Source organism: Stenella coeruleoalba (assembly GCF_951394435.1).
Source record: "Stenella coeruleoalba genome assembly, chromosome: 8".
NCBI lineage: Eukaryota > Metazoa > Chordata > Mammalia > Artiodactyla > Delphinidae > Stenella > Stenella coeruleoalba.
The window spans coordinates 11,351,248-11,360,195 of NC_137154.1; the positions used below are offsets into that span (position 1 = coordinate 11,351,248).

An 8,948-nucleotide genomic window follows, 5' to 3' on the forward strand; every position below is an offset into this window, starting at 1 on the left:
GTTGTTTTTGGATGATTTTAGAAATCTTTTTTAGGGATAAGGATGAAAGCTGATGGAATTGAAAATGCTGGGAGATTAGGAGAAGAGCTTCAGTGTGAGCTAATAATCTTCCTTTGCAGCAACATATTGACAAAGTAATGCTCAAGACAGAATGATTTCCATGGCACAGGAAATCCATCCAGTTAGCTGCTTCCCCTAGATAGAAAACAGCGAACCCAGGTTAAGGAAGCAGAAAGAACCAAGGGAAAAGAGTTCAGGAACCTTCCAAGGCCATGATGTTCACTGCCTGTCAATGGCTTAACCATAATTCAAGGGAAATTCTCAGGCATCATTATTACTTGTATTAGTTTTGCCAGAGGCGCTATACCAAAACACCACAGACTGGATGACTGAAACAGCAGAAATTTATTTTCTTATAGTTCTAGAGGCTGGAAGTCCAAGATCCAGGTGTCGACAGGTTTGGCGTCTCCTAAGTTCTCGTTCCTTGTCTCGCTGATGGCCACCTTCTCTCAGTTGTCCTCACATGTCCTTTCCTCTGTGCATGTGTCTCCCTGGTGTCTCCGCCTCTTCTTATAAGAACAACAGCCCTTTTGGATTAGGGTCCCACCCTTATGGCCTCATTTAATCTAAATTACCTCTTTGAAGGCCCTATCTCCAAACACAGACACATTGGGAATTAGGGTTTCAACACATAGATTATTTTTTCTTTCAATTGAAGTATAGTTGACTTACAATGTTGCATTAGTTTCAGACAAACAGCAAAGCAACACATGGACTTTGGTGGGACACAATTCAGTTCATAATATTACTTAAAAGGATACAGTGGCAAAGATATAATTCCACATGCTTTCTGGTCATAAGCTTGGTGGCTTCACTCTGTTATCTAATTCCAAACTCATCAACAGGCAAATTTTGATCCTTTTTTTTTCTTGATCTTTTTTTTTTTTAAATAGGCACTTTATTATAAACACAGGTCATAAAGTCCCAGACTTACCATTAGCCACATAAATATAGACCCTGCTCACTGTTTAATATTATCAAGCTTGTACAACTTTAGCATGGTTTTGAGGCCAGTAACCTCAGTGTCTATCTAAGTGGGGGTCTGATCTTGCTGAGATGTAATATCACTATTTCTGTTCTCATTACCAGCAGCTTTCTTTTGTTCAATGAATACAGTTCTTTGATTCAGCTCTTTTCTACACTGAAATCTAATTTTGTATCTGTTCTGATTTTTATTACTTCATCCATAACTTGTTTTAATTGATACAGTTCAAGTTTCATTTTCTCATTTTCTGCTTTGAAGGATGGAAATTTGCTCCTCTTCATAATAATCATATCCTTTTTCACATTAGCAACCTGAGACATTATCGGCTGAAGAATGATGTCCTGCTGCATCTTGGTGACATATCTTTGTAGATGAGATCCATGTTGGCCTCCATGATCTTGACCAATGCAGATGCAATGATTTCTGCTTGTCGAGTAGTAAGCCCATTTCCTTCAAGTAAACACACTAAGGCATGGGTTTATGGCTCATTTGGGACTGATGTATTTGAACTTTAGTTAAAATATGGTGACAGCTTTTATTTTACAATTTTTTATTTTATTTATTTATTTGTTTATTTTATTTTTTGGCTGTATTAGGTCTTTGTTGCTGTGCATGGGCTTTTCTTTATAGTTGCGGCAAGCAGGGGCCACTCCTCGCTGGGGTGCGTGGGCTTCTCATTGAGGTGGCTTCTACTGTCACAGAGCACAGGCTCTAGGCACGTGGGCTTCAGCAGTTGCAGCTCACGGGCTCAGTAGTTGTGGCATGTGGGCCCTAGAGGGTGCGGGCTTCAGTAGTTGTGGCTCGCGGGCTCTAGTAGTTGTGGCTCGTGGGCTCTAGAGCACAGGCTCAGTAGGTATGGCACACGGCTTCGTTGCTCCGTGGCATGTGGCATCTTACCGGACCGGGGCACGAACCCGTGTCCCCTGCATCGGCAGGCGGACTCTCAACCACTGCACCACCAGGGAAGCCCTGGGGACAGCTTTATGATGTGGGTCTTGACTTCAGGTGTAGGCTTCTGTCCAGCTCTACTGCTTACTACTTCTGTTACCTTGTGCAATATCATTTGACTTTTTATCATCTCTTTGTTCATTCACTCAGTGGACATGAACATCTCTTTTGAGATATATTGTGGAAACTAAAGCTGCGTTAGAAGGGTAGCTCTAAGGATGATCAGAGTTGAGAAGTATTTTTTGGATGTTTGTGTGCTGAGAGGACGAAGGTCACAGAGATGGAGATATTGGAGGCTTAAGATGAATAAGGTAATCAAACTAGATACAACAGGGGACAGATGAGATGGAGGCTGAGATGAGGTGTTATCCTCAGGAATAAGGATGGTCCATCTTCTATGAGTTTACATATGCAAATGTGCTGTGATACAGCCGATGGCTGTTGGTTTCCTCTTTAAAGGCAAGGGGGAGATATATTTCAAAGCACCAGTTTAAACTGTTTCTTTTTTATTTTTCACTAACAAAGAAGCCCTCAGGGTTTGCAAACCTACAAATAGTAATTTTCCTTTTTTATTCTTAATGAGAAGCATACAGTGCTTTTTAACATTACCACGTCTGGTGATCTGAATGTTAGTTTGGTGAGTTAAAGACAAATAAATTTGCCCTAAGTGAGCTCCTCAAATGACATCCCTGTTCCTAGTCCAATTTCTTAAATAGAAAATCAGGTAGGATTTGCATAATTTGGTAGGCAATTACTGTTTACAGGACTGTTCTAGGTTCCAGGGGAAAACCTAAGATAGTAAGACTGAGTCTCTGTCTTCAAGGAGCTTACAGTCTAGGCAGAGTCACACATTCAGCCCTAATATGAGCTTGTCCGTACAGGAGGGTTTCTTCCTTGGCAGCAGAGGTCAGGGCAGTGAAAGACGAAGGACCTACAGGTGGGAAATGTGGAAGTATTTGGTTCTGGGAAAGGAAACAAAAGGAGGAAATTTGGAAAAGTGATATAAAGAGAAGGAGGCACACATGTTTCTCAGAACCTCAGAGAAAAACTTCATGGTAGAGAAGGCTCTAATTTGAATCTTCACGTGGAAGCAGGAAAAGAAAACTGGGGCATTCCAACCTGGGGCAGGGGTGTGGGGCAGGGCGGAGAAGCATGAAGTAAGGCAAAGGGGAAAATGTGCCTGATATGGTAGGTGGAGAAAAGAGCTCCTTTATTGAGGATCTAAGGTGTGCCTTTCCGGGTGTGCATGGATAAAGTAGGATACTTGGTAGTAATAAAGAGAATGAACATAATCACACTACTCTATATAAAATAGATAATCAACAACGACCTACTGTATAGCACAGGGTACTCTCCTCAATATTCTGTAATAACCTATACGGGAAAAGAACCTGAAAAAGAATGAATATATGTATATGTATAACTGAATCACTGCTGTACACTGGAAACTAACACAATATTGTAAATCAGCTCTACTCCAATATAAAATAAAAATTAAACTAAAAAAAGGAAGAGAAATAAAACTGCAAAGGTTCGTTGGGGCTAGTTTGCTTTGAATGTCAGGCTGGAGAGGCTGCACATTAATCTGTAGGCAACATGCAAGTCATCGAAGTTGTGAACTTGGTGGGTTGAAGGGAGAATGCAAGGCAGAGGGAGGTGTGACCACGCATGAGGTGAGGTTCCAAGCTTCTCACGCACGCTCCGTTGTCCCACCAGATTTTATCTACAAAATACATATTTGAAGATAAAATTATTAATAATTTGAAGATGACAACTGCAGAGCATTAAACCCCAAGGATGGTGCCCTTCTGAGCATGGGTCCCCATGTGACTACACTAGATGCATGTCTGTGAAGCAGGGTCTGGAGTGGCCTTTAAGAATATTGTTTCAGGGGCTTCCGGGAAGATGGCGGAAGAGTAAGACGCGGAGATCACCTTCCTCCCCACAGATACACCAGAAATACATCTACACGTGGAACAACTCCTACAGAACACCTACTGAACGCTGGCAGAAGACCTCAGACCTCCCAAAAGGCAAGAAACCCCCCACGTACCTGGGTAGGGCAAAAGAAAAAAGAATAAACAGAGACAAAAGGATAGGGACGGGACCTGCACCAGCAGGAGGGAGCTGTGAAGGAGGAAAGGTTTCCACACACTAGGAAGCCCCTTCGCGGGCAGAGACTGCAGGTGGCGGAAGGGGGAAGCTTCGGAGCCACGGAGGAGAGCGCAGCAACAGGGGTGCGGAGGGCAAAGCGGGGAGATTCCCGCACAGAGGATCAGAACCGACCGGCACTCACCAGCCCGAGAGGCTTGTCTGCTCCCCGCCGGGGTGGGCGGGGCTGCGAGCTGAGGCTCGGGCTTCGGTGGGAGCGCAGGGAGAGGACTGGGGCTGGCGGCGTGAACACAGCCTGCAGGGGGTTAGTGCGCCACGGCTAGCCGGTGGGGGAGTCCAGGAAAAAGTCTGGACCTGCCGAAGAGGCAAGAGACTTTTTCTTCCCTCTTTGTTTCCTGGTGCGCGAGGAGAGGGGATTAAGAGCGCTGCTTAAAGGAGCTCCAGAGACGGGCGCGAGCCGCGGCTAAAAGCGCGGACCCCAGAGACGGGCATGAGACGCTAAGGCTGCTGCTGCCGCCACCAAGAAGCCTGTGTGCGAGCACAGGTTACTATCCACACCCCTCTTCCGGGGAGCCTGTGCAGCCCACCACTGCCAGGGTCCTGGGATCCAGGGACAACTTCCCCGGGAGAACGCACGGCGTGCCTCAGGCTGGTTCAACGTCACACCGGCCTCTGCCGCCGCAGGCTCGGCCCGCACTCCATGCCCCTCCCTCACCCCGGCCTGAGTGAGCCAGAGCCCCCAGTCAGCGACTCCTTTAACCCCGTCCTGTCTGAGCGAAGCACAGACGCCCTCCGGCGACCTACACGCAGAGGCGGGGCCAAATCCAAAGCTGAGCCCCAGGAGCTGTGAGAACAAAGAAGAGAAAGGGAAATCTCTCCCAGCAGCCTCAGGAGCAGCGGATTAAACCTCCACAATCAACTTCATGTACCCTGCATCTGTGGAATACATGAATAGACAATGAATCATCCTAAATTGAGGAGCCGTGTGGATGAAAGGCTCTTGGTGCTGCAGTCAGGAGTCAGCACTGTGCCTCTGAGGTGGGAGAGCCAACTTCAGGACACTGGTCCACAAGAGACCTCCCAGCTCCACATAATATCAAATGGTGAAATCTCCCAGAGATCTCCATCTCAACACCAGCACCCAGCTTCACTCAACGACCAGCAAGCTACAGTGCTGGACACCCTATGCCAAACGAGTAGCAAAACAGGAACACAACCCCACCCATTAGCAGAGAGACTGCCTAAAATCATAATAAGCCCACAGACACCCCAAAACACACCACCAGACGTGGACCTGCCCACCAGAAAGACAAGATCCAGCCTCATCCACCAGAACACAGGCACTAGTCCCCTCCACCAGGAAGCCTACACAACACACTGAACCAACCTTAGCCACTGGGGACAGACACCAAAAACAACGGAAACTACGAACCTGCAGCCTGCAAAAAGGAGACCTCAAACACAGTAAGATAAGCAAAATGAGAAGACAGAAAAACACACAGCAGATGAAGGAGCAAGATAAAAACCCACCAGACCTAACAAATGAAGAGGAAATAGGCAGTCTACCTGAAAAAGAATTCAGAATAATGATAGTAAAGATGATCCAAAGTCTTGGAAATAGAATGGACAAAATGCAAGAAACATTTAACAAGGACCTAGAAGAACTAAAGATGAAACAAACAACGATGAACAACACAATAAATGAAATTAAAAATACTAGATGGGATCAATAGCAGAATAACTGAGGCAGAAGAACGGATAAGTGACCTGGAAGACAAAATAGTGGAAATAACTACTGCAGAGCAGAATAAAGGAAAAAGAATGAAAAGAACTGAGGACAGTTTCAGAGACCTCTGGGACAACATTAAACGCACCAACATTCGACTTATAGGGGTTCCAGAAGAAGAAGAGAAAAAGAAAGGGACTGAGAAAATATTTGAAGAGATTATAGTTGAAAACTTCCCTAATATGGGAAAGGAAATAGTTAATCAAGTCCAGGAAGCACAGAGAGTCCCATACAGGATAAATCCAAGGAGAAATATGCCAAGACACATATTAATCAAACTGTCAAAAATTAAATACAAAGAAAACATATTAAAAGCAGCAAGGGAAAAACAACAAATAACACACAAGGGAATCCCCATAAGGTTAACAGCTGATCTTTCAGCAGAAACTCTGCAAGCCAGAAGGGACTGGCAGGACATATTTAAAGTGACGAAGGAGAAAAACCTGCAACCAAGATTACTCTACCCAGCAAGGATCTCATTCAGATTTGATGAGGAAATTAAAACCTTTACAGACAAGCAAAAGCTGAGAGTTCAGCACCACCAAACCAGCTCTACAACAACTGCTAAAGGAACTTCTCTAGGCAAGAAACACAAGAGAAGGAAAAGACCTACAATAACGAACCCAAAACAATTAAGAAAATGGGAATAGGAACATACATATCAATAATTACCTTAAATGTAAATGGACTAAATGCTCCCACCAAAAGAAACAGATTGGCTGAATGGATACAAAAACAAGATCCATATATTTGCTGTCTACAAGAGACCCACTTCAGACCTAGGGACACATACAGACTGAAAGTAAGGGGATGGAAAAAGATATTCCATGCAAATGGAAACCAAAAGAAAGATGGAGTAGCAGTTCTCATATCAGACAAAATAGACTTTAAAATAGAGACTATTAGAAGAGACAAAGAAGGACACTACATAATGATCAAGGTATCTTTCCAAGAAGAAGATATAACAATTGTAAATATTTATGCACCCAACATAGGAGCACCTCAATACATAAGGCAAATACTAACAGCCATAAAAGGGGAAATTGACAGTAACACATTCATAATAGGGGACTGTAACACCCCAAATTATTTCAGATCAGAAATAAATGAAAAAGAAATGAAGGAAACTATAGCAAAGATGAATAAAACTAAAAGCTGGTTCTTTGAGAAGATAAACAAAATTGATAAACCACTAGCCAGACTCATCAAGAAAAAAAGGGAGAAGACTCAAATCAATAGGATTAGAAATGAAAAAGGAGAAGTAACAACTGACACTGCAGAAATACAAAAGATCATGAGAGATTACTACAAGCAACTCTATGCCAATAAAATGGACAACCTGGAAGAAATGGACAAATTCTTAGAAATGCACAACCTGCAAGACTGAATCAGGAAGAAATAGAAAATATGGACAGACCAATCACAAGTAATGAAATTGAAACAGTGATTAAAAATCTTCCCACAAACAAAAGTCCAGGACCAGATGGCTTCACAGGTGAATTCTATCAAACATTTAGAGAAGAGCTAACACCCATCCTTCTCAAACTCTTCCAAAATATAGCAGAGGAAGGAACACTCCCAAACTCATTCTACGAGGCCACCATCACCTTGATAACAAAACCAGACAAGGATGTCACAAAGAAAGAAAACTACAGGCCAATATCACTGATGAACATAGATGCAAAAATCCTCAACAAAATACCAGCAAACAGAATCCAACAGCACATTAAAAGGATCATACACCATGATCAAGTGGGGTTTATTCCAGGAATGCAAGGATTCTTCAATATACGCAAAACAATTAATGTGATAAACCATATTAACAAATTGAAGGAGAAAAACCATATAATCATCTCAATAGATGCAGAGAAAGCTTTCGACAAAATTCGACACCCATTTATGATAAAAACCCTCCAGAAAGTAGGCATAGAGGGAACTTTCCTCAACATAATAAAAGCCATATATGACAAACCCACAGCCAACATCATCCTCAATGGTGAAAAACTGAAAGCATTTCCACTAAGATCAGGAAGAAGACAAGTTTGCCCACTCTCACCACTCTTATTCAACATAGTTTTGGAAGTTTTAGCCACAGCAATCAGAGAAGAAAAGGAAATAAAAGGAATCCAAATTGGAAAAGAAGAAGTAAAGCTGTCACTGTTTGCAGATGACATACTATACATAGAGAATCCTAAAGATGCTACCAGAAAACTACTAGAGCTAATAAATGAATTTGGTAAAGTAGCAGGATATAAAATTAATGCACAGAAATCTCTGGCATTCCTATACACTAATGATGAAAAATATGAAAGTGAAATCAAGAAAACACTCCCATTTACCATTGCAACAAAAAGAATAACATATCTAGGAATAAACCTACCTAAGGAGACAAAAGACCTGTATGCAGAAAATTATAAGACACTGGTGAAAGAAATTAAAGATGATACAAATAGATGGAGAGATATACCATGTTCTTGGATTGGAAGAATCAACATTGTGAAAATGACTCTACTACCCAAAGCAATCTACAGATTCAGTGCAATTCCTATCAAACTACCACTGGCATTTTTCACAGAACTAGAACAAAAAATTTCACAATTTGTATGGAAACACAAAAGACCCGGAATAACCAAAGCAATCTTGAGAACGAAAAACGGAGCTGGAGGAATCAGGCTCCCTGACTTCAGACTATACTACAAAGCTACAGTAATCAAGACAGTATGGTACTGGCACAAAAACAGAAAGTTACATCAATGGAACAGGATAGAAAGCCCAGAGATAAACCCATGCATATATGGTCACCTTACCTTTGATAAAGGAGGCAGGAATGTACAGTGGAGAAAGGACAGCCTCTTCAGTAAGTGGTGCTGGGAAAACTGGACAGGTACATTTAAAAGTATGAGATTAGATCACTCCCTAACACCGTACACAAAAATAAGCTCAAAATGGATTAAAGACCTAAATGTAAGGCCAGAAACTATCAAACTCTTAGAGGAAAACATAGGCAGAACACTCTATGACATAAATCACAGCAAGATCCTTTCTGACCCACCTCCC

At 42.6% G+C, this 8,948-nt stretch overlaps 1 pseudogene across 1 annotated transcript; it reads right to left on the reverse strand.

Moving 5' to 3' along the window:
- Positions 1-961: 961 nt before the first annotated feature.
- Positions 962-1,520, reverse strand: LOC307189874 (mitochondrial calcium uniporter regulator 1-like; annotated as a pseudogene). Its single transcript has one exon. The product of its transcript is annotated as a mitochondrial calcium uniporter regulator 1-like (transcript).
- Between the last annotated feature and the right edge of the window lie 7,428 nt (positions 1,521-8,948).